Source organism: Triturus cristatus, chromosome 1_1 (genome assembly GCF_964204655.1).
Source record: "Triturus cristatus chromosome 1_1, aTriCri1.1, whole genome shotgun sequence".
In the NCBI taxonomy this organism is placed as follows: domain Eukaryota; kingdom Metazoa; phylum Chordata; class Amphibia; order Caudata; family Salamandridae; genus Triturus; species Triturus cristatus.
In genome coordinates, this window is record NC_140579.1 from 620,093,272 (window position 1) to 620,120,501 (window position 27,230).

At 45.7% G+C, this 27,230-nt stretch overlaps 1 protein-coding gene across 1 annotated transcript in view; it reads right to left on the reverse strand.

Moving 5' to 3' along the window:
- The window catches only part of LOC146870720 (zinc finger homeobox protein 2-like), a 910,344-nt gene extending 885,599 nt beyond the window's left edge, over positions 1–24,745 (reverse strand). The window contains exon 1 of the mRNA XM_085646216.1: positions 24,401–24,745. The gene's annotated coding sequence lies outside the window, so the exon portion shown is untranslated. The remainder of the gene's footprint in view (positions 1–24,400) is intronic.
- Between the last annotated feature and the right edge of the window lie 2,485 nt (positions 24,746–27,230).

A 27,230-nucleotide genomic window follows, 5' to 3' on the forward strand; every position in this document is an offset into this window, starting at 1 on the left:
GCATTAAGTGGGTAAATGACGAGACGTCTGGTAAAAATTGCAGACAAAGCTTTTTGGGGTAGCCTGACGTAGGTAGAAGTGGCGTGAGATGATGTTATTGTAGGCGCCTCTCATAGCCTAAAAATTATATAAAAGGGAAGCCCACACAGTCCTCGGCGGACTACCTTGCTGTCTGTATGTAGGTAATAGATTGTGTAGGTTTTTCCCCAAGAGCTAAGAAGCTCTTGTCTTGTCTTACTCAAAGTGTCTTATTCTGCTTTGCTCAAAGTGTTTTGTTCTATTTTACCTATATGAAATGTCATGTTATGTTTAATCATTTTTCTCTTCACTTTTGCATTTAATATGTTTTGCATTGTAATTGCAGGATTGCTCGCTCTTGAGTAAACGTGAGTGGTCCTAGGTAAAAGTGTTTTACGTTCTGAGAACATTTTCCTTGATGTAACTTATGTTTCCCATAATGCATTTATAAATGTGTCTTTGAGGTTTAGTCTCTCTCTCTCTCTGACAGTACAATAGTTTAGATACAGTCAATATAAATCACTCCATGTGACTATCTGGATTCTGTATTTTGTATTTTCTTTGTCTTGCAGTTTCCTTGAAGTTGCATCTTCTCATTAAACTGCCATTGTGTTCTGCCTCCAATTCCATGCCTCACATGTCTGTTTTCTTCATTTTTAGAGCAAGCGTTCCTAGGCACCCCGGCTCAAATTAAGGTGCCCCTTTTGTCCCTAACTCACTCTCTCTCCCTCTGTGCACAGCCCCCTGCCCTCTTGACCCTTAATAAATCTTCCCTCCAACAAGAGCAGCCCTGCCGCCTGCTTCCTGGCACTCTCGATTGATTCAGCCATTTTCACTAAAGCCATCTCGGTGCTGTAGCTTTTCCTAAATCCGATTGAGCCGGATGGAGGGCACCGGAATTTTCAACAAAGGTATCCAGCTGTCGAAAGACTATTTTTTCGCAGACCTTGGACAAGGCTGGAAGAAGAGAAATGGGTCGATAGCTGGCCGCTAATAGCGGATCCAGTGAAGGCTTCTTTAGAAGTGGCAAAAGATTGGCCTGCTTCCAATACATACACTGCCAGATTGCCCTATCTATGAGTCCAACCGTGTGTATAATAAGACTCTAGCCTATAAACAGGGTTCACATGAACCTTCACCTGCCTCTTAGTTTACTAACAGCATTGTCATCATGAAAGGGCAGACATGTTTCTCAGTTTATTAAATACTTCACAATACAGAGATATAATCTGAAGTGAAACGCTTCCACTGGTTAAAGAAGTACATTTTTTAACATTGAAGACACCATATCATATTCCAACATGATCTTTACTGCATGATTTACATGTCAAATATTCTAAGGCTCGGCTCCTGCACTAGGTTAAAGCAGAGCCAGGCCCCTGGCTCTGCCCCCATGTTAATTTGTTGGCTCGCCGCCTTTAATTCCCACGAGTGACCAGAGGTGTATTCTTAAAAGTGCTCCAGGATTTTTCACCATTTTGCGAGCTATATAGAGACATCATTCCTAGTAGTGAGGTGGGTCATTCACAAGAGTAAGAGGAGAATCACATATCAGCGGACATGAACAGCAGAACATTCTTCACATTTCCCAGAAGTAGCGAACATTCTCAGCAGTCCTACACCCTTCCAGGAAGTGTGTAAAGGAACAGTTTTAGGACTGAGGAAAGAATGTTATGCTTTGCGCCTCGCCAATTGTATAAAAGCGCTAGAAGTGAACAAGGACACATTCTCCACCAATATCAAAACTGAGCCGAGGAGCATTCCTCTCCGCATTATTCTTAGACGTGGGAAAGAGCGGAGAAGCATTCTACGGTACTCCATCCCAAGTGCTGCACTCTATTACACCCTGAACCAACGCCAATAGACGAAGCAATTTGCGAACTAGGCGCTATACAAAAACGGCGTAAAGCAGCTCAACACGGACCGTGAGGCTGAGAGGATTCTACCCGGTTACCAGGAGTGGGCGGAGGCGAGTAGCGCGAGACCGAGCCGAGGAGGACGGGCACTGGGGAAGAGGGCGGGGGCGGAGGGAGACGGAAGAAGGATGGAAAAATCGATAGAATGGGTTTATAAAGTAATGTTAAAGGACTGAAGTGTCGACAACCTGTCCGGGCCAGGAAATATGGGCCTCGAAAGAGTGCATGAGCAACGGGCGAGCGACTCCCGCAATCCGAGGTTTCTCGTCCTCTCAATCATTCCAGCGTTCTCGATCCGCTCTCACTCCTTCCTACATCCTTTTAATCTCTTTCCTTCCTTCATGTTTCTTTTTTCTGTCCTATATCCATCTTTCCTTTCCCTTCTCCACTCATTTTCTTTACTCACTTACCACTATTTTTCCCTGTCTGACCGCCCCTTATCCTTTCCCATATCCTTCATTTCTTCCCCGTTTTCTTCGTTCGGTTCGTTCCTTTATTCTCCTTCTTTCATCTTTTTCTTTCCTCTATCTTTTTCTATTTTCTCTATCTCTTTCCGGTCTATCCTCTGCCCTGCTTCCGTCTATGCCCCTCTATCTTTTCTCCACGATGTTTCTCTCCAACCATCATCCTACCGGCCTTTCTTCCTCTATCATTCTTCGATTGTATCTCCACCTCTAGCTATATTCTATCCTTTTCTCACTCTTTACCCCCATCTCCAGTCTCCCTCTATTTCCACTCCATCATTACTCCATCTGTGCCCTCTACCCTTTCTCTATCTGTCTTCCATTCTTCCCGATTTCCCTACTCTCCATTCTTATGGCACCTGTTTTCTCCATTACTTCTTTCTTGATCCACTGTCTAGTTCTTCCCTTCAGTCTTCTCCAGTCTCACTCAATCCATTGCCTCTTGTGTTACTCCTTCCCTTTCCTCTCTCTGTTTCCAAGCTCTATCTCCATCCTTTTTATCGCTTTCGCCACCTTTCCTTGCTTTCACACCCTCCTTCTTCCACCTCTTAGCTCTCTTCTTGCTCTATTTTAGTCTATCGTTTTTGTTCTATTTTAATGACTTGGTGATCTATTCACATCTCATCCCCCCTCTACGCCTCCATCCTGCTCATCTGTATTTTATCTGTCTCTTTTCTTTCTGTCCTTCCTCCATTTTCTTCTTGATCTGTTCTGCGTTTCCTTTCACCCTCTCTACTCTGTAACATTTCTCCTTCCCCTCTTATGCCTCTGCGTTTTAATCTGGGTTAGTGCTGGGTCTCAATAGGACAAAGTACATGCTAACTCGGCTTCTCCCTGGGGCAAACACCAAGAAAAGATGGACCATGAGTGCACAATGCAATGATGCAGATTTCAAAACCAGTCGGGTTTTGCCCTGCAATGAGAGGGGAGCATGGTGGCAAAGGCCATTCCATGCTACCTTTACAATGCTACGCAGACTATTGGTGGCCGTTTACAACAAAGGGGATTCGTGAATTCGAAAATGTTCAACTTAAGAGAAAGTGTGTAAGAGAAAGTAGGCTAGAAGAGAGGCCTGGGTTGTTTCCTTGAGAGATGAGGGGGTTGCACAAGGATGTAATGAATCTGCAGAAATATAGACACGAGTCAGATCATGCGTCAGTAAGGAGTCTCTGCAGCCACAGAGTGAGGACGCACGTCCAGCTACTAGTTCTTGAACCAAAGGTGTAATCACTGTCAAAGGAAACTATTTTCTTACAATGTACATAGTTATGCCATGGGCTAGGCTCTCTTCAGTGATTACAAACTCTTCCCCTGCACTGATGGGCACATATTTGTGCTCAAAGTATGAAGAAGTTTATAAGGCACTGTAACCAGTGGCAGCATGTAATTTTGACAGGGAGGGAGTGGGAGGGTCACATGTACACATACTCAAACCCACGGATTCACACACACACCCACACCCATTCATAACACTCACAACAAATTCCTACACTTATACATATTCACATGTACGCACCAAACATTTAAAAAGATTTTACCTGTCCTGCAACTCTGGGAGAAGAAAGCCTCGGAGGTCCAAGGAGGGTTGGGGCTGCTGCATTCCCTCAGCCAGTGAGGGAAGGCTGCAGTCCCTCACTCGTCACAGAGTGGGATAGGTTCAGTGAGAGTCTCTGACCCCACTGCATTCTGTGACACAGTCACTGATTAACACCTGGCCCTTGGTATCCAGGGCTTAAAACTGAAGTGCCCAGGTCTGAGGCTATCAGTAACGCTACCTCTCGTCACGAGGGGGAGGGCCTTGAGGCACTTTTGCCAGGATGAGGTCACGCCCACCAGGCTGTGAAATCCTTAGCCTGGTAAAGTTCAGCTCAGGCAGCCAGGAGCATGAACATTTAGCGCATGTCCAGCTCTCGGCTCCCTGCCCTGAAAAGGAAGAGTGTCTGTCAGGCTGGCATTTCCTCGGTCTGACAGACACTCTTCCTCTTTGGAAAAAGGAGGAGGGGGTGTGGCCCATTTGCTCATATGGATGAGCCACAGCTGATTACCTAACTATAACAGTAGTTGAGGACAACAGATAATAACTGGCGCTCTAAGGCAAAGTTTGCATTTACATTTTTAAATATTTCAATGGTTCATCCACTAAATCTAACAAGTGAAGAAAGTTAGTCTCTGGTTTTATCTTATAGTTTTAAACTAAACTAAACTAAACGTATACCTAGGTAATAGCAACATAAAGAACTGAAGAGAGAATGTGACTAAGAGGAACAGATCTATAAAAATGCAATGGCAAGAGAAAGATAGACAAAAATGAGAACAGCCAGAAAAATGAAAGTACGGAGGAGAGGAAACGAAATAAGACAGTATGCATATAAACGAGAAAGAGGGAAATACAAATACAGAAGCTAGAGTGAAAGAAACAAAACAGAAAGAAAGATGAAGAAATAAAAGGAAAGGTTCTAGGAAGACAAAATAGAACCAACTGAAGGAAAACCTGCAATAGGAAAAAAAGAAAGAGAAAGAAAAAGAAAGAAAGAAAAAAAGATACAGAAAATGGCACAAAAAAGAAAGAATAAAAAAGGTACAGAGAAAAAAGTAGTGAAAACGGGGAACAAAAGTGAGAAAATGGCCAAATATATAATAAATAAAAAAAAGAGCTCTAGATAGAAAGAATGTGCTAAAAAGATACAACTATGGGAGATACAAGATGAAAAACTTGAAAGAGTAAGAAGAAATACATTACAGAAATACAGAGACAGAATTAGCAAATGAAAGATAAAACTAAGGCATAAGAGACAAAGAAAGGGCTAGAGAAGGAAAAAGGGGTGAAATACATCAAAAAGCAGAAACAGAAAACGGAAGAGAAACGATGAAATAAAGGGTAGAGGAAGATGTACAAAAAATGGTAAACAGATAGGTTTGATGGCTCCGTGGACTAATGCAGCCATACAAAGAACCTCATGGTCACAGGTTCAAATCTTGGTAGGTCCACGCAACCTTTTTATATTTCCGAAGTCAATAAAAATGTATGCCATTGAGTTGTGTAACAGTACACTTCTGTTATTCGGCGCCAATATGCCCCTATGGGTGAACATACACTTTACAAATGTTTGTCATGGGGGCACAAGGAGAGGACTTAGAACAGACAGAAATTAGCAAAAGGAAAGATATATAGCTAGACCAAAGGCCCGAGAAAGAAAACACTAACAAGAGAAAGAAGAGAAGGGCAGCTAAATTGGGGGTGGTATAAAAAAGACAGACATATATAAGGAGATAGAAAACAGTATAGTAGAGAAAAAAATATACAGCCAGACTGAAGCCACAAGGGCGATAGAGACATGCTGTAAAAAAAGAAAACTACAGGTAAGGAATGAGAGAAAAACATAAGGTGAGAAAATGTATAGGAACCATTAAACACACACAAAAGAAAAAGTACTATTGGAAGAAAAAAAAGAGAAAATACATACAAATAAAAAATAGGGGAAAATATTTATGTAAAGTCTGAACCACGGAAAAGGAAAGAAGAAATGAGATCAAAAGGTGTGAGAGAAAGTTATATATTAACACTGGGACAAACCACAGGGGACAGACCTTAGATAAAGATTGTGATAAGAAACGGGAGTGACATCAGAGATGAGGGAGGGTGATATAGAACAAGCATTTGCAATGCAATAGGTCTCGCATTTGCGAGAGTTTGAGCTATTAGCATTGTAAATGACAGTGCCTTTTATTACTGTTTTAAAAAAAAAAAAACTTATATAAAAAGCATTGTCATTTACAATGCCAACAGCTCAAACTCTTACAAATGCTGAGGGTGTTGCTCTGAGGTGGTCGTGATATTTGGAACCCTGCTGACCTTTGCCTGCCCTTCCTGCTTGTCCCGTGGTTGCTGCTGGCCCTAATTTCACCCGCTGCCGCTTTGCTGACTACGCGGTCGCTGAGAGGAGAAAAACTTCAGCCCCCAGAATCCCCAGCCCCAGAGTGCGGACCAGGTGACGCTAATCCACGCGCCCGGAGGCGCCATAAATACAAGCACACCTCCGGGGGAGCGGGTGTTGCCCTGAGGTGGTCGTGATATTTGGAACCCTGCTGGCCTTTACCTGCCCTTCCTGCTTGTCCCGTGGTTGCTGCTGGCCCTAATTTCTCCCGCTGCCGCTTTGCTGACTACGCGGCCGCTGAGAGGAGAAAAACTTCAGCCCCCAGAATCCCCAGCCCCAGAGTGCGGACCAGGTGACGCTAATCACGCGCCCAGAGGCGCCATAAAAACAAACACACCTCCGGGGGAGCGGGTGTTGCCCTGAGGTGGTTGTGATATTTGGAACCCTGCTGACCTTTACCTGCCCTTCCTGCTTGTCCCGTGGTTGCTGCTGGCCCTAATTTCACCCGCTGCCTCTTTGCTGACTACGCGGCCGCTGAGTGCGGACCAGGTGACGCTACTCACGCGCCCGGAGGCGCCATAAAAACAAGCACACCTCCGGGGGAGCGGGTGTTGCCCTGAGGTGGTCGTGATATTTGGAACCCTGCTGACCTTTACCTGCCCTTTCTGCTTGTCCCGTGGTTGCTGCTGGCCCTAATTTCTCCCGCTGCCGCTTTGCTGACTACGCGGCCGCTGAGAGGAGAAAAACTTCAGCCCCCAGAATCCCCAGCCCCAGAGTGCGGACCAGGTGACACTAATCACGCGCCCGGAGGAGCCATAAAAACAAGCACACCTCCGGGGGAGCGGGTGTTGCCCTGAGGTGGTCGTGATATTTGGAACCCTGCTGACCTTTACCTGCCCTTCCTGCTTGTCCCGTGGTTGCTGCTGGCCCTAATTTCTCCCGCTGCCGCTTTGCTGACTACGCGGCCGCTGAGAGGAGAAAAACTTCAGCCCCCAGAATCCCCAGCCCCAGAGTGCGGACCAGGTAACGCTAATCACGCGCCCGGAGGCGCCATAAAAACAAACACACCTCCCGCGTCGCGGGACGCGCGCGGGTGACCGCCGGGCTAAGCCGGGGCAAAGGGCGGGCCGTCTGTGGCCGTCAGGGGCTGCCAGAGGCTGGGCTGGGCCACACCTCTTTCGTCCACTGTTCGTGAGTAGTATGGAGATAAGGCGGTGTGTGTTTCTGTAACTGAGTACAGCAACCAACTTTGACATTCATCATATTGTTGTATGAGCACTATAAACTGTCACTGATAGCCATTCATTTGTTGTTCAGCTGGAAAGCTCGGGACTGAGTGACACGTATTGCATTGTGCCTTAATTATACTGCTCGAGGATGGGGAAGCGGGCCTGTACTGTGAGACAACGCGATCCTACTCCCTCAACGAGTATGGCCAAACCTACATCCATAGATAGAATGCTCGAGAAAGCTTTAGGAGTAGTGGCCACAGACATAGAACGCACTGAACGGCGCCTTTCTATCACCCCAAATTTAGAGCAACTTACACAAGCCTCTGATTCTCTAACTTTCACACGATCATTAGACACAGAGCCTTCTAAAGATCATTCCCGAATTGAAGTGATACAAACCCTAGACCCCCCCAAGTGAGGAGGCTCCTCGCTGTCCTGGTCGTAAATGTAAGGAAAAAATCAAACACATTTCGAAACCACCCTCAAGAAAAATAAAGGGACAGGTCGTGCCCAAGGAGAAGGGGAATCAAGGCAGGCCCAATGTGGCTGATACTGTAATCACAAATGATCAACCCGAGTGGGTCACTTTACTGATGACGAATCTGCATCAGCAGATAAGACTCATCATTAAAGAAGAACTAACCCCCGTATTAGCAAGGCTGGATAGCCTGTCTTCAATGTGGAATACAAGTGTACAAAATAAAGAATTTCCCATTGATACAAATAATGAACGGAGTAGGGTGAATGTCCCAGTCCCAATGAGTAATAAGCAACCCGGGTCCATTATAGTAACTAAGGACTCTTCTGGTGTGACCATACAGGGACAAACTGTCACTAATGCGGGATGTAGTTTGGCCTCAACCAACTTAGCGCCACAGATCTGACCGCAAAAACAATCAGAAGTTACCCGTAGACGGGGGCCGGCTGATTCCCCCCGAATCAGGATTATAATGATTTCGAACAAAAAAACCCAAACACAAGGTCCCCTAACCATAAATTTACCACCTGAGTCTGCTCCTTATGTTTTGATTTTAGCAGGAACTCCAGGTTTAAGAGAGGGTACATTTGAATCTCATGAAGAGCTAAAACATAAAACTATTCATTGGCTTGCTAATCATAGCGACTTTAGCTACGAGAACACCCATGAGATCTTGACCACAAGAAGGGTAGGATGGATTGGTAAACACCATAAGGACATCCATGGGGATTGTGTAATAATTAATTTTAGAAATTCATGTATTATTGAGCACATTTTAGCGACAGAACACGGAAAAAACAGGGGGTCTATTATTCTACTTCCTTTGGGATATTTCTATCCCCCAATAAGGCTACACTATCAAGAGCACCCATTCCAGTGGAAAAGGAGAGTTCCAAATATAAAGGTGGCTCCCCTTAAGCCGGTTCACTTGTTTTATAACCACCCAACTTTTAATATCCCCACCAGTAATAGGTACAGCTCACTCGAGGGTGTGGATTGACAGGGGGGCTCAGATACTACTTTCAATGTGGGATCAGCTACGACACCACCTGATTTAGGGTTACAGGATAGGAATAAAGGGATGTTTTCCAAGTCTGGGGAAGAATTAGTTAGAGGGTGTCAGATTGGCACCAGCAGTTTAAGCTATTCTTCTCTGTGTCCAGACCTTCCTGAACCCACAGATCATTCGGTACACGTTGCCTGCAAACTTATTGGTAGTGTTGAACCATTAAATACTTCCACAAATTATAAAATAGCTGTGACCCCGTATAAGAACTCATCTATGCCCGAAATAACAAGGGTTTTATCTTGGAATATAGCGGGATTGATCAGCAAACAAGACGACCCTGAATGGGGAACGTTTATTGACGGGTTTGAAATTTGCATGTTCCAAGAAACTTGGGCAAGAAAAGAGGTTCTTAAACTAGGATATGCCAGTTTCAACATCCTGGCATCCTCGAGGGGAAAAGGGAGACCTTCTGGGGGTCTTATAATTTGGGTACGCTCCCACTTGGGGTGTTCTGCAACCGAAATTGATACAGGTTCCAACAACATTTTATGTGTCATGTTACAATTCTCGGCAAAGCCACCTGTTGTACTAATAAATGTATATTCACGCCCATCGCCAAAAGGTAATAAATCTAACACTCTGGAGGAATTAACTGCTTTCCTCGGTACCATTGACACCAACCAATTGATTATACTAGGTGGGGATTTTAATTGTCAATTTGAACCATTGGAAGGTTTACCATTGGATGGTCTGTATGATGAGGACCAGTTTTTAAACATTCCAGAGTCAGGCTGTCCCAAAGTTAAAATGTGGTCCCCATTGGCGATCCAGATGAGTTGTCTCACCATGAGGCATTCTTTTCGTGCCTGTAATGGGAGAGCAGTATCTGAGACATCGAATAGCTACACATTCTTTAGTAAGAAAGAACAAGGGGTCCATATTAGATTACATCTTAATTAATTCACATTTTTGGGATAGGATGCTGGATTTTAAGATAATTCCCCGTACCGATAGCAATCATTCCGCTCTTGTGGTGGAACTTAAAGCGTTGAACACAGGGAGTCCGCTGGATACAATTAATCCCCCTGACCCTAGGCTTGTGGTTACGCACTGCAGAAAGAGAGTGAAATGGACTAATTTTATTGAATCAGAAACTAAAATGGCCAGTTTATATGATGCCTTGCTTCCTGTTTTTATAGATGCATTCAATCTCCCCAATTCGACTAAAGAGGGTTTAGACCTCCAGCAGGCCCAATTGAACTTTGATAAACTAGGAAAAATTACCTATGATTTCTTTTTCCCAACAAAAAAACCGAAAAAAGACAAGCGGCCTATCCATCCCTGGTATAATAGTGCTTGCCGTAAGGCAAAAAAGGTATTGGTAGCGGCCATTAAAGCTAAAGATCGCTCTTTAATAAGGACGGACAGAGCTTGTTATAAAGTAGTTATAAACAAGACAAAACAAAGTTGGGAAGTTGAAAATTGGGCCTCTATGAAAATCGCTTTGGGTGATAGAGACATGAGGACCTTCTGGGGAATAGCCAATTCTGGCACAACTACTTTACGTAGTGCGGTCGAACCAAATCTAGATGAACAAACCTGGCGGACCCACTTTGAAACTCTATATGCCAAGGAACCAGGAGTTGTTCATGCTCTTGGTTGTGATTTACCAGTTTTGGGTTCACTGACTAAGGAAGATTCAAACCCTTTATTCGAAGATGATTCGACAGTGAGCATCTCTATAAAAGAAATAAACACCGCACTGGCCAGAATAGCCTCAGGCAAAGCCCCAGGGCTGGACAAGATACCCGGTGATCTATTTAAAAGTGAACCTGCTATTTGGGCTCCTTATCTTCGGATGCTTTTTAATTCAATTATGCAAGGAATGAAGATCCCTACAAGCTGGCTAGGTGCGGAAATAATTCCGATTTTTAAAAAGGGCTCCCCACTTCTCCCGACCAACTACAGACCCATAAGTCTAATAGATATCTCCCAAAAATTTTTTGCGAGAGTCCTCCTCCTCAGACTACAGTCATGGATGGAAGAGAGGGACATTTTGTCTGTCCTCCAGGCTGGGTTTAGAGAAAAATTATCAACCCTGGACCAAGTCCTAAGACTGCAACTACTGTATTGGAAAACTGTTTGTCTGTAGGGGGGTAGTCTCTTTTTAATATTTGTTGATCTAAGATCAGCATTTGATTTAGTCCCTAGGGAGAAATTATGGTCTGTTCTAGGTGGGATGGGGGTTCCAGTTTATCTAATTCAGCTTTTTAAACGTTTGCATGAATGTAACTATGCCCAAATTAGATATGGGAAGGATGGCAATCTCACAGCACCTATACCGATCAATCGTGGAGTTCGACAGGGTTGCGTACTTGCGCCAACCCTGTTCAGTCTCTACATTAATGGCCTAATTGACACCTTGTCAGCAGCAAAAGACCTAGATGCCCCTAAGCTAGCTTCTCGTAGAATTTCGGCTATGATGTTTGCCGACGACACCCTTTTGGTTGCTAAATCACCTATGGGGATTCAAAAGGTTTTGGATAAATTTGAGGAGTTTTGCAGGGATAGAGGTTTAGAAATAAATCTCCAAAAAACCAAATTCATGGCATTTAATTGTCCAAAAAGTACTCGCCCTAACCCATCCCTAAATGGTAAACCCTCGAAAGGGTGTCATCCTTTGTGTACTTGGGTTTTACAATAACCGAGTTTATGGATTGGGGGGCCCACATCACAAAATCTACGCTAAGACTAGCACAAACTTTAGGAGGCATCATGAAGGTTTTTAATAAGTCCAGCAAAAGAATTGTTAGTCCAGCTGTGGAAATATACAGGGCTCAGGCAAGAGGTGGAGCTTTGTATGGTGCAGAGTTATGGGGCCACCTAAATACGTCAAAACTATTGCAGGTGGAGAACCAATACCTAAGACAGTTATTTAAATTGCCTCGTAGTACCCCCCTGGTCCCGCTACGTATGGATATAGGCATAACATCAATCGCTGAAGTAGCGGGACTTAAACCCATAATGTATTGGCGTCGTTTGTGGACCACCCCCGAGCTAATACCATATAGGGAGGAGCTCACAGAGATATTAAGGTCTTGTGGTACTTTAAAAATCCCATGGTTTGACCATATAAGGCTTCTTTTAACTAGCATGGGCCTTGGTGATTGCTAGCTTGATCCTGAGTCTGCTTGCTTGTTAACGGCAAAGGGTCAAATGAAGGCATGCTATAGTGAATACAGACTAACACAACTTAACAATTCTTCTGGGACTGGGAAATGCACTAGTGCCTTCTTAGAAATCCAGGCACTTCCTTGCTTTGAACCGGCAATAGATCTCATTACCCCACCTGCAGCCAGGAAGCTCTTTTTACAATTTAGACACGGGGTACTCCCACTGGGCTGTTTCACATCTAAATGGAGTAATCAAAACTTGACCCATTGTCCAATGTGCGATTACCCCGAGGAAACAGAGCTTCATGTCTTTTTCTGTTGCTCTGGTCACCAGAAGGCAAGGAGTCGCTGGTTGGCACAGATCTGCAGGAATCTTGGTACCAGGTCTTGTCTTGAAGCATTTAGGGTACTGAAATCTGATACAGGTATCCCTATAGTTTACTCGGTGGCCGGTTTTTTATTCTCAGTATGGTGTACTAGAAGGGTCCACTTGAGAACCCAGAATGAAAATTGATTGTTGTTAGTCAATGCTGTAAATCTATTTGCCACTTACTTATTCATGCACTAGTTTTAAATATAGGAACTTTTGATTTCCTATTTTTATTGAGGATCTAATTTTAGCTTAATTTATATATTTATTGTTCCATGACCTCTCTAACCAATTGTGTTATCTCTGTCCAAATTTTATGTCCTAGGGTCTATGAATTTCTAAATTTGAAATTGTATGTACAATCGTATAACTCTTTTAACTGTTGTTTTATAATGTACTTTCTAGGACATTTTGTCCGAAATAAAGTTTTTTTTTTACTTTGACTTACAAATGCGAGACCTATTGCATTGCAAATGCTTGTTGACCTTTGCGTATGCTCCCGGATGTAGGTGGTGTCAGTGTTGTGTGGGGTGAAAACCTTTACCCATGCGCCCCTGGGTCCTGGTGGTGTGAAAGTGTGTTTGGAACATCTCACAAGGCTGTGCAATACGAATCAAAGATCTGCTTTAGGTTCAGGTGCCCAGAAAAAATTGCGCATAGCCTATCTTTCACTTCCAGCAGTTACCAGGTCAAGTAAAACACAACTAACAAGGTGATCGAAAGAATGCTTGAATTAATCTGTCTCTTGCAGCCTTATTCCAGTTCTTCACTTTTCACCCACCATTGCTCTCTAGCCAGAGGACCACCTTATGCAAATCAGTATTATCGCTGCACCTCTTGGGATCATCCAGGCCGAACCTGAACTGTTCTATTGAAGCAGTATCGGACGTTTTGCATATGGCTGCGTTTCGTTTACGGTGGACCAAACAAAAAAGATCCTGCGTGCGAGCGAGTAGTTACTAGCAGTTGAGAGTAATTGGAGCTTTCCAACAACCACCTTTTTGTATTCTTCTTGTTGAGAATACAAGTGCGAGGCGTGTACCGCCCATACTGGTATTGTTGGGCTTCCAAAAGAGGCCACTGTGCCTAGTTGTGTTGGTACGCTGGTAAAGACAAAATAGGCATAGTACTGAAAGTGATAGGGTGTTGGCTGTGACCGGTAAGGAGGGAGCTCAAGATGGGGAGCATTGCTCTAAAGATTTGTTTGTAGTGGGGGGTAGGCCGGGTGCCCTGGGCTTTTCCATGCCATTGTTCTGAGCGAGATATTTGAAGCTTTGTGGACAGGTGCCATTCTTCAGCATAAAGACCTTCGTATTTCGGGTTATGATGGAGGGCAAATTGACGGCATTAATTATATGTGGGGTTTTGTAGGTTTCATGATGGATGGATAGATACAATAGGTTAAGTTTATGTGGCCAAAGGCGGACCGCCTGTTTTGGTTTGCATACATCAGTATGAACTACTCTCCTATCTCAGAGCCTCAGGTGAAATAATAGTGGTACAAATTAAGTATATGCATGAGATTTTGAATGAGCTGTAATGTGTGGAATAGTTTGGTATATTCAGGAGCTATGCACATGAGATGAATTTGAAGGAGGGTGGGACAGTCCTGTTAAACGTAAGGTATACATTGTGCCTGTTATTGTCAGGGAGGAGAGGCTATGTGCGAGGATATGGTTCGTGAAGAGGTCTTAGAACCAGTGGAAATGGGTGAGTGGCTGTCTAGTGGTGAGCACCAAAAATGCTGACGGAATGTTAGATTCTGTTTGGACCTGAGGAATTGTAATCAGTTTTAAAATGAACTGTTCTCCTCTTCCAAATGTCAACGTGATAGATTTGTTTTTGGACAGGGGCCGAATTCTTTTTCAAGTTGGACTTTGATTGAATCTTAGCACATAAAGTTACATATTCAAATACCCTGACTGTCTTTATAGCTATAGAGGGACTGTTTCAATTTAATCTCTCTCCTTTTGGTGTTGCCTTAGTGGTGAGCGTTTTCAGTAGCATGTATTATTTCTTCAAGATAATCTGCAGGTGGTTGGGGATACTGTGGAAGAAAATAATATTGCCATTATGTTCTGCAGTGGCTTAGTAATGTGGTGTATTCTCTCTTAAACCCAAACATACATTTCTTGGATGAGTGATGAAATTCCTCAGGTACATATTCTGACGACACGGTAAGTCCAATAGCAGATTTGTTGAACGTGATAAGGGTAGCTCTGAGAACAAAGAACAGCTTTGGCAATTTATGGATCTCATGACATATTGCACAACGTTTCAGTACTGCTGTGTCTTGTCACATCCTCTCCAAGTGAACACCTCCTAAAAATAGTTAAAACAAAGTAAGTAAATCTGAGAAATAATAAAAAATTAGCTGTAGCATCATGACACATGCTCTTGAGTTTATATGCCATCATGGTGGATCCGGCGATACACTGGAGACAAATGTCTCCCACAGAGGTATTGCGCATGCGTAGTGTGAAATGTGCATACATATTTTATCCCACACCGGCCAGGTGGTACAGTGAAAAAAGACTGATGCATCATCACTGCGCGTACATGTACGTTTGAGGCATTCAGTAGCATTTATATATCATTATGCTGTTGTCGGACCTTTTTTCTTGTCTTTTTTTATTTTTTTATTTTCATCTTAATTTTTTCAGGCATTAGTAAAGCCAAAAAGTAACAACAAAAAAAAGCATTTGCAATGCAATAGGTCTTGCATTATTAAAGTTTGAGCTATTGGCATTGTTAAATAATGCAACACCAATAGCTCAGGGACAGACACAAAGACAGAGACACACAGACAGAGACACACACAGAGTGAGAAACACAGACAGACACACACAGTGAGACACACAGACAGAGACACACGGACAGAGACACGCAGACAGAGACACACAGACAGACACAAAGTGAGACACACAGACAGAGACACACAGACACAGATACACAGACAAAGACAGACCAACAGAGACAAACAGACAGAGACACAGACAAAGACATAGAGGCACACAGACAGAGACATACAGGCAGAGACACACAGACAGACAGACAGAGGTACACAGAGACACACAGACAGACACAGAGACACAGTGACACATACAGTGACACATACAGAGACACACAGAGACACGCAGACAGAAGGGCGTCACTGCATGTCCACGTGGAGATGCTTGAAGTCCCACTATCTGGCCCACTGTGCATGCAGTGCTGCATTGTAGTGACATGAGCTGTTGGGAGAGTGTTCATGTATGTTACTCAGAACTTTCCTGTTATTTTCAGCAGTTGAAACATATTTACTGCTTGTGAATTTAATGTATGGGGCTTACTCCCATAAGGGTTAATACTGCAGATGGGGTGATCACATAGATGATGGTTCCTAGTAGGGCTACAGATCCTGTTGAGTTTCGGGGCGACCCCATACTCTAGATGGGGGATCCAGAGTTAACCTTCGTGATGCAGCTGGGTCTGGTGCGCGTGCGCATGAAACATTCTGAGGAGATCACACACCGAGCAATGGAAGAATGCTACTTTTCTAGGTTTGGTGAAAGAGGGGTGTGGCAAAGGGGGTTCCCTGCCTGTGCAAAAGTGTCTAGTGGGCTTACACTGCATCCCTTTATGAACCACGCCGACTGGATGATGTCTGACTGAGGACAATAAGATGAGATTTTAACACCATACATAAATGTAAAAATCATGAAAAGATCAGAGTTTATGAGACAAGATGCAAACCCGTGTGGGTGCTTCCATGCAGAAGTACAAGCTGGGTACACCGAGCAGCATTACCTGGGAACTGCTGTGTAAGGGTGAAGTCCAAAATGCCGAACTCCTGCGGCTGCTGGCGCTGTCTCCGAACTTAAGCACACATTTACAGGCTGCTTGGAGTGGTTCTTAAAATAAATTTAGCGATCGAGGTTTGCGCTTGACTTCGCCCCGGCTGCAGATTTACAGATCCTGACACTTCTGTTGTGCCCTGCACAGCTGAAACAGTTGCAGGTTACGTACTTACCTAGAGTTACAGGAGTATGATTGCACCAGGTAAGTCTATTCTTTTTTCACATGGTAAATGTGTTTTTCGTGTGAGGAACCCTCTTGTCTTGCATCATATCTATTATGGGGCGATCCCTTTCCATCGCCACCCTGGAAACGGGTTTCCTTATGCTCGCGCTGAGAGTAAATCTTGCACCATTCCCGAGAAGGGAATCGACAAAATGTATGCAAACCATGTTCCCAAACTTTCCGGGCATATCCGCCATATTGCACCAGTTCTCCCAGGTGACCTACGTTTTATGGCAGAATTAATGCTCCCTTGACTTTGCTGCAAGTCATTCCCTCTTATAAAATCAGTGGATATATAAACAGATTCCTTGGCTATTATGACAGTTAGTGCATTGCCTGTGTTCACAACTGGAGCTGGTGTCCATAGTCACTAGGTTAGCCTGTTTGGTCTGAGCACATATGCTACAAGCAGTGCTTAATTTGAGCCGGTGTTTTCCGGTTCTAAGCACAAAACCGATGCTTGTGACAGTTTGCCACAAGGCGGCGCTGTCTGACTAATTTAGAAATGACCACAACAACAGTTAATTAGTACTTCAAAATACATTTAAAATGACTATTACCTGTCCCCCAAGCCATTCTTATAGCTTTGGGAGCCTGAAGTAGTTCGAATTGTCACACTTGTAAGAGTGTGATGGTTAGTAGTTGTGTTGTTGTTACTATCATTGGCACCGCTGGCAGGGGCAATGTGTGGGGCAGGCTGCAGTGCCTCCTGAAGAGAGTGCCGGCACTTATTTATTTACAAATTAAGCAATAGTTACAAGAAGCACAAGGGTGGTGCCTTGTGGTGTACGGAAGCGCCCACAAGGTGCTCGGGGATTCATGAATTGTTGTAGGTCTAGCATCTACCAACCTACCGCATAGGTAGTAGGGTGTCCCGTGTAAAGACTGCTGTGGTGTCAAGTGTGAGGACTGTATGAGTTCTGCTAAAGCATGGCAGTGACCTAGCTCGTGCACTAATACATGCAGAGGGGGCGAGAGGCACAGTTTATGCGCTGATGCACACACCTCTGGGTGGTTAACTAATAAACATGGTGAATGCACACCTGCATGTGGGATGTTACTTATTGGATGTCCCTAATGCGTGTGGATTGCATTATTTTCCGGACATAAGTCACGCATGGGAAACACTTTGCTAATCGTGTTATAAGTTTCTTGGGGTCTCACAATATGAGGGGCACTGCACCGAACATCTAAGTGACGGAGTGAGTGGCAGTTTTTTTAAAGCACTTACCACCACCCCAAGAGACCTCTTGGCGCTGCTCCACAGAAGAAACTTTATTATGGGTAATTCGGGCTGTATGGGTGGTATTCAGAGTGATGTGTCTGCAACTTGAGGAGGACAGTGCACCCTGGGAGCAGTGTTCCTTTCAGCCGCAGGTGACAAGGCCAAAGGTTTGGCGGCAGATGGTAGGAGCTGGGGGGACAGGCCCAGGGAGCTCGAAAGTGTACGAGGGGCTGCGGGGGCTTGCCGAGGTTAGGCAGGAGGGGCGGGGAAGGGTGTTGGCTGCACGGCGCTATTATTATGCATTTGTGAAACACTTCAAAGGCGGGAGGGAGGCGGAGGCATGCCGTCTCGCCCATGTCGGGGTGGATGGAGTTCAAGGGTGCCAGCTATTACGCATCAGAGGCCCCTGGTGGAGGGTGAAGCCTACGAGGAGCTGGCGTGTGTGGGGCAGGTCGGAGTATCCGGCGGGGCTGCCTGAGTGCTTGGCGCTGATGCTGCTCGCGCCTGCAGTGCGTCATGCTGCACCTGTATGAGGGGCGTAACGATGGCCTCCAACTCCTCAGGGTCCCAAACTTCCGTGGGGGGCACTCAGCACAAGATCAATGATTATCCGCGAGATACGGGAGACTCAAGGGCCCGCATAACATTTTGTAAATGGGAGGGGGGGGCATCATTTTGCCCGTACCTCTCTAGCCACTGGATTTGAAACGCTATCGAGAACAAGCGCATCTCAGAAGCGCCTCGGGTGGGGTGAGGGGGTCGGCAGCGGCGGGGTGTGTGCGCGCGCGTGTGTCTGTGTCTGCGCAAGCGCGTCTCAGAAGCGCGTCCACAGACCCCGATCGCTGCGCGTGCCCTGGTCTGTCTCCCTTGAGAGGCATCCCGGCAACAATAGTTCTCGTTGGCGGCAGCGCTTCGCGCTGCAACGCCAGCGAGACCTAAAAAGGAAACAAGCGGTAACGAGAGAAAAAGGATATAGAAAGAGGCAGGTATAAAGATGACCTTTTGTACAGTTCTGATTTAATGCAAACCTAGCTCCAAAGACTAGCGGGGTGCTTCACATTCAACAGGATTGTGTGTGAGGAGTCCCGCTCCGGCTAGGTTATGGATACCAGAATGTGATGTGAAGAGAACTATGTAATTGGGGTAGCACTAGACAGCACTTATTTTTTTTTTTTACATTCATCATATTTACACCACGTTTATAATCTGGGGCTCTGAGAGATAGAGTGATTTGCTCCCAGTCTCGTTTTTGGTCAAGTTCTGAAGCTGGGCTAAGTTAAAAAAAAAAAAAGAAATGCGAGTGTACACTGAAAAACAATGAAACACTAAAATAAAATGAACGAGAGAATGATAGTGAAAGATGCATAGAAATACTGATAGAGTTAAAGGATGAACTATGTATAGTAATAAACTGAGAAAGAGTAGAGAAAGAAATATGGAGAAGCAAGGAGGTGCACGCAGATACAGATGTACAACACGCACACAAGAACACCGCCACGGAACGCGAGAATAGAAAAAATATATGTACGAAGAAAAAAATAGAAAACAGGAATAAAAAGCTATTGGTTAGTCGAGTTGCTGGTAGTGAGGAACAAATTAAATAAGACTGCTCTAGTTTTCTTGAACAGCTCTGGGTCGTTGTATGCTAATCCGCTCACTGATTGGTTTACGAATGGTAATATGGGACGAAAATGAAGGGACTACAATAACAATATTTATGCTAACCACAAAGGTTTTCAGTATCAAAAACAAGTTTATTTAGACATTTAAAAAAAAAAAAAAACATTCTAAAAGAAAAAACACACAAACACACTAGACGATTAAAACATTAAAACAGTTAAAAACATTTAAAAGGATCCCCCTCCTAGCTACCCTACCCCCCTTACACTACATTACATGATTAAGATTTTGTTTTACAGATCTTGGAAACCGGGCAATTCCTACTGTTACATCGAGATTACGCATTTCAGACAATAACTCCACAGCTTTATCCCTATGGAGAGCATCATATTTAAAAAACAGAGGTCTTACATTTTTTATTCTATTTGCAAAATAAAAGGCACAGTCCATAAGAATATGCATAATGGTACTTTTAGTTTTCAGAGGGCAGGGACAAAGACCACTATTACTCTGTACCCTGATACTGTGTGGGCGGGAAGAGTAGATTGGGTTACGTCCCACTCTGGCCCTTAAAATGTAATTCCTCAATCCTGGGTCTGGAAGCCGTGATAGATAGGGAAAAACAGTATCCTGGCCCAATGTAGCAATCGAGAAACTAATGGATAATCTCTTCTTTAGATACAACAGGTCGATAGATTCTGACGCCGTAGAAGCCGATTCCCTCAGTGCTCGTTTGCCTGGAAATGGAAGCCAAGATGTGACTGTACCACTATTTACATGAAGGTTTAGTGCAATTATTCTATTTCTTACGGCCTTTGCCCACATCCTCTCACTACTTTGGATCTCTTCCCAACACAATTTGGAGACTTTGACCACCTCATCATCCTCTGACAATGTGTTAAAATATCTTAGTGCCCGGGTAGAGTCCGCCATACACCAAGAGACCAAATTGCACTCTCTCCTTATGGCCTGAACCAATGAGCCTTGTGGGAGTGATAACAGTCTTTTGAGCACCACCCCTTCCAGTCTCTCCCATTCATAAGTTGGGTCGCGGGAAAAAACCTCTCCCCCATACAGGCCTAACAGGGGTATGGGGTATCTTCCCATCATAAGCCTTCAGTAATGGGGTATGAGATAGCCCCCCGAACCTACCATTGAATGTTGACAGACAACTGGCCTGCAGTAGGGCCTTCTGCTTAGTGACATCCCAATGTGATCCCCAATTTAAATTCCTCCTAAAAATTAAAACCAGGTATTTATATTGATCGGTTTGCTCCACCACCTGCGTACCTAGATTCCAAGAGAAACTCTGTACTTTTTTCCCAAAGATGATAATCTTGGTCTTTTCCAGATTGATACTGAGCTGGTTCTGCTAGCTATAATTTGCCAGGGCATTTCGTTTCCTCTGCAAACCTATTGGAGTATAATCCAATAGCACCAAATTGTCTGCATAGAGCAGACAAGCAATATGCTGGTTCCCTATTTTTGGTGAAAAGGACTCCGATTGGGAAATAAAGGTAGGATGGTCGGCCAAAAATAAACTAAAAAGCAGGGGTGCTAAAACGCAGCCCTGGCGCAGGCCATTGTCAATAGAAATTCTTTGTGATAACCGCCCCGACTTATCTAACTCCACCTGAGCCCAATTGCCAGAGTGCAGAGATTAAAGTGCCCCAAGAAGATTTGGTGGTAGGTTCCAGGAGGCAAGTTTTTCCCACAGTGTATCCCTATCCACAGAATCAAATGCTGTCCGGAAATCCACAAAAAACAGCACAGCCTCTGATTTCCCTCCAGAGCCTTTCGAATAATGGCCCACAGAGCAAAACAGTGGTCTATAGTGGAATGACCCTCACGGAAGCCCCCTTGTTCTAGTGGGATTAGCTTAGTTTCAATTGCCCATTCTTTGAGTTTAGCTAAAATGATCTTTGAAAATATTTTTAAAGAAATATCTAAGAGGCTTATCAGCCTGTAATGCATGGGGTATGAACCACTCCCTTTTTGTAAAAAATCGGTTTCACTATTGACCCCTTCCAGGACAAGGGATGAAGACCAGTAATAGCAATCCAGCTAAACAAGGAGGAGTATATCGTAGCCCACCAAAGGCTATTTGTTTTGATTATAACTGCTGGGATATTATCGGGGCCTGCAGCTCAGGAGAGTTTTACCCTCTCAATAACAGCCCTTACTTCCTTTACTGAGAACCATATAGCTGGGAGAGTTTGCCCACATATTTTCTTTAGACCATCTGCCCTGGAGGCTTCCTTGTAGAGATCAATTAAATAAGTGGCCCACAGGTCTTCGGAGATCATACAAACGAGTGTGCCCCTATTTTGACCATTGAACTCATTGACCTTTTACCAGAATTTTTTCCGGTCGTTTAATAATATGATTTCCTGCATCTCGTCCCACTTACTATGGTAAAAGGTTGCTTTTTTTGACTGCACAAGGGACTTATAGTGACGTTTGAGTTTAACCAACTCTTGGGTGGCTGAGGGAACGTTATAACGCCTAACGCTCTTTGCTCTCAGTCTCACCAGTCGTTTCATCTTTTGGCAATCTGAGTCAAACCATCCCCCAGAACCCTGCGGACGGGATTTTGCCTGCGCCCTTTTCACACTTATTAACTGAAATGCAGCCCAAAACTCGTTGTACAATATTATTGTACCACACAATAACATCTTTGACATTGAAAGGGTGAATATCGATCATTTCCTCTAGCTGGAGTGAGGCTAACTGTTGAAGATGCATAGAGTCTAAGCGTGTGGTGAGTCTGCGCAGATACGACATCTCCAGTGGCAGAACCCTCTAAGGGGATACTGGCTCACACAGGTCAAGAACTGCTGTCATTGCCCAGTGGTCCCTACCCTCATATTTGGCCACCTCAAAACTCTTAAAGAGACCGAAGTGCCAAAGGGACGTGAATATATAATCAATGGGGCCCAAAGATTGTCCCTGCCGGAAGGTTTCTTCTGCTGGTGAGTCATATTTGAATCGCCCATTTAAATACATCAGACCATAGCTCGCCAGCCTTTGAATCAACACTTTGGCCTCTTTTTTAATGGTACCAGGGGGAAACTGTTCTAAGAGAATGTTATAAAAATCCAACGCCTCTTCCAAGTGCTGATCTAACTGTACGACAAAGGATTTGATGATTTTATGCTTGCGGCCTATGCTGCAGGAAAGTCCAATCAGCGGCTAATTCCATTATCTCGGTCTATACTGCAGTAGAAGGAAGAAGGGTATTTTTTTTATTTTGCCTCCATTTTCCAGATTAACAAAATGTGGCAGTTTTGCCTTCGGCACTCCTAACCATCACTACCTGCGCCACCGTCTCGTGCCCTCCCACTGCGCGCCCTAATAACATCAGTGCATCGTAGGGACCGTGGCGCTGTCCCCCCCCACTCCCTCGGTAGAGGTGACGCACACCTTATTGGAGGAAAAGTGAGGGGTCACTCCAAATTAATAGCTAAGGTGCCAAGAAACATGTTCACCAGTGAAATGCGTATCAACCGCCTTGGCGCTCTTGGGTAACCCAGCGCACACCCTTCAGAAAGAATCCCACAGGTTTCTGCAGTGATGATGTGTCCAACAGAATAAGTTAACCCTGAATTTCAACCTTTCATGCCATCCCTCCCATATTTCACTCACCTTTCTTTGAAAGCCCCCGCCACACAACATTTACAGGCCTCTAATATGGGGGCGCAATACCATTGTAGGGATCCATATGCAAAACTCCCCGCCCCTCTCCTCTCTATCAACAGACCTGGGGGGCATGTGCACCGATTGGGATGATTGTGTTCACACAGGTATCCACGCACAGCGCTTTGAGAAATATATATAAACACATATATAATAAAAATATATATAAACACGGATGTATTATATATTAGGGAATTCGTATTTATGTATACAGGTATATATTTACATATATTTACTTAATGATCGGTATATGTATGCCCTTATATAACTACATATATACCCGCACACAGAACATTTTTATAGACTCCTAAATAAATGCATATCGATAGATGGATAGCTCCATATTTTTCGCATTGAGAAAATGTTTTTCACCGACAGCATCCGAACCGTTGCTTTGTTTTCGCTAGTAAGCAGCTGCAAGGAGCTCATATATAGGCGAACAGACAATATTCATCACCGGCACACACATATGTTTATGCTCATAAATATGTATATTTCCATACATTGTTCTGCACAGGGATATTCCCCGGGGTGGACAGACGGACGGACGGACAGTGCGCGCGCATGCATAATGATTGATATATGCATCATATTCATATAGCGGGCCGATGTGCTGTATCCTCAACCCCGCCCCCTCTCTGCCCTCCATCCATAACCCTTTCTTTTCAACCGTCTCTGACCCTCTCCTTTCTACCGCCTCAACATCCTCGGTCTCTAAAACAATCCTCCCATCTGCCCAAACCCTTCGGTCGACCGTCTCGAATCCACTGGTGTGACAGTCCCCTGCCCCATTCGTCCGACAGTCTTTACCCTCTAACATCTCAATTCTCCTATGATAAACCCCTTTCTGTGATGGTTCACCTACTATGCCCCACCAGACTCACCCTCAGTGTGACCGTCTGTACCCCACCACTGCTCACCTAACAACGAGCTGTCTAAGGCCCTTGAGACTGACCATCACAGTTACTCCCTCTGTGACCGCCTCTGGTGGCAGTTTTTAGCCTCATCAGTCTGTCTCTACCACTAGCTATATGACCTCTCTCTCAAACCGCCTCTCCTCAACCGTCTCCCTCTCCGGCCAGACTGTCTCTCCCGCCTGTCAGTCTGCCCTAACCTTCTCTCTGAGCCTCCACTGTCAGACCTCTCCGGCTCCCTCGGTCCAGGAGCCTCTCTCTGCCGCAGCTGCCAGCAGGAGGGGGCGCGCGGAGCGCGTGGCCGTGCAGGCGAAAGATCCCGAACGAGAGAAAATCAATGGTACTTACGGCTGCGCTGGAGCAGGGTGACAGCGCCGGAGACTGCCAGACGAGGAGGCGGTCTCTCGCTCGTGCCCCCGCACGCGCTCTCTCTCACTCCTCGCCTCTGTCTTTCTCGAGAGGGATGATGAAGCAGAAATGGAGGGGTTGGGATAATCAATGCGCCGATGCCGGCGCGGCGGCGTTGCAGCGGCAACTAGAGGCTTTCTCCATCGATTTACATTAGTGGAGATCCCTGGGTCCCCCACCCCCCCATTCCACTTCTCCGGCATGGACTCATTTACAGCCCTGCGCTCGCGCCCCGGCACAATAGAAAAAAATCAATAGGGCGCTCTTCGGTGCGCTCTCGTTGGCACACACACAGGGCTGGCCTGGGATACTGAGCAGGTGCAGCGGGCGCGCGCGCGCGGCATGCTGGGGATTGTGGTCTTAATATTCAGCACCCCCACCCCTCCTCCGCACCCCAAACGAATGGCGATCGAAGGGGCAAGGCCCTGGGGTCTTATCCTTCGCCCCATCCATTGTACAAGACTTCTTACCTGGGTGTCAACTCCCCCGTTCCCACAGAGGTGCTTAGTGCAAGGGAAACAAACCCCGTTATTCCTGGATCTCAAGATCAGGCAGATTAAATCAATCAATTAATCAAAGCATTTGTAAAGCGCGCTACATACCCGAGAGGGTCTCAAGGCGCTGGGGAGGGGGGGCCGCTACTGATCGAAGAGCCAGGTCTTGAGGAGTCTTCTGAAGGCCAGCAGATCCTGCGTCTGTCGTAGGATGGTGGGGAGAGTGTTCCAGGTCTTGGCGGCGAGGTAGGAGAAGGATCTGCCGGCGGCGGTGGTTTTCCGGATGCGGGGGACTGTGGCGAGGGCGAGGTTGGCTGAGCGGAGGCTTCGGGTGGGGGTGTGGAAGCTGAGTCGGTCGATGAGGTAAGTGGGTCCGGTGTTGTGTAGTGCTTTGTGTGCGTGGATGAGGAGTTTGAAGGTGATCCTTTTGTTGACGGGGAGCCAGTGCAGGCCTCTCAGGTGGGGTGTGATGTGGCTGCGGCGGGGGACGTCGAGGATGAGTCGGGCCGAGGCGTTCTGGATACGTTGGAGTCGTCTCAGGAGCTTGTTTGTTGTTCCTGAGTAGAGGGCGTTCCCGTAGTCGAGTCTGTTGGTGATGAGGGCCTGGGTGACGGTTTTTCTCGTGTCGAGGGGGATCCATTTGAAGATCCTGTGGAGCATACAATGGGTGTGGAAGCAGGATGCGGAGACGGCGTTGACTTGCCTGGTCATGAAGAGAGTGGAGTCGAGGATGAACCCCAGGTTGGGTGCGTGGTCCGTGGGTTCCGGGGCTGTGCCAAGCGATGTGGGCCACCAAGAGTCGTCCCAGGCTGATGGGGTGGGTCCGAGAATGAGGACCTCCGTCTTGTCTGAGTTCAGCTTCAGTCTGCTGTCCTTCATCCAGTCGGCTACGGCCTTCATTCCTCTGTGGAGGTTGGCTTTGGCGGTGTGGGGGTCTTCGGTGAGGGATATGATCAGCTGGGTGTCATCGGCGTAGGAGTTGATGTTGAGGCTGTGTTGTCGTGCGACGTGGGCGAGAGGTGCCATGTAGATATTGAACAGCGTCGGGCTGAGGGAGGATCCCTGTGGGACGCCGCAGATGATCTCAGTGGTTTTGGAGCTGAAGGGTGGGAGGCGGACGCTCTGGGTTCTGCCGGAGAGGAAGGATGTGGTCCAGACCAGGGCCTTCTCTTGGAGACCGGCGTCATGGAGGCGTGCTGACAGGGTGCGGTGGCAGACCGTGTCAAAGGCTGCTGATAGGTCCAGGAGGATGAGGGCGGCTGTTTCTCCTTTGTCCATCAGGGTCCTGATGTCGTCAGTGGCGGCGATGAGGGCGGTCTCGGTGCTGTGGTTGCTGCGAAAACTGGATTGGGAGGGGTCCAGGATGTTGTTGTCTTCGAGGTAGCGGGTCAGCTGTTTGTTGACAATCTTCTCAGTCACTTTTGCCGGGAATGGGAGCAGGGAGATGGGCCGGAAGTTCTTGAGGTCCTTGGGGTCCGCCTTGGGCTTCTTCAGAAGGGCGTTGATCTCGGCGTGCTTCCAGCTTTCTGGGAAGGTTGCTGTCTCAAAGGAACAGTTGATTGTTTTCCGGAGGTGGGGTGCGATAGTTGTGCTGGCTTTGTTGAAGACGTGGCGAGGGCAGGGGTCCGATGGGGATCCGGAGTGGATGGAGTTCATGGTAATGAATTGTAAGAACAACACTTACTTTAGTTACATTAGGGTCGATACTGGGAAGGTTAAGAGCTGGGAAAGGATGAGTTACGCTCCTTACAATAAATATGGCGACATCAGAGGTTATTGATAGAATAACAAAAGTGACATTCAAACCTTTTACAGAAAATGGACAAATGTAAATCTCCCTGAAATGCTGCGCCGCTGACCTCAGAAAAGGCGTGAAATATATACTCACTATTGACAGTGTCTGTGACATAATTGCTGTCAATCAATGTGACTCCGCTGACAAACACATAGTACCTCGGTTATGGCATCATCAACATGCAAGCTGGCTGTTATTGCCATTACCAACATCATTGTCAGTGAATTAATCACAACATGTAGAAGATGCACCAGGAACCGCTGCAATGTGGTGCTCTGCTGTGGACATCATATATGATGTCACACATAAAAATGAATATAATCGCACAACTTCTCTGTGACCGCTCAGTGAAAAACACTTAACATAGCAAAGCACTGGATCTGAATCTGGAGTCTAAAACACCCAGTGATTCGCCACTTACTATTACTCCGTCTTCGTTTGTTCAAGGCATCCTGCACAGCGCCTGTCATCCTTCATCCCC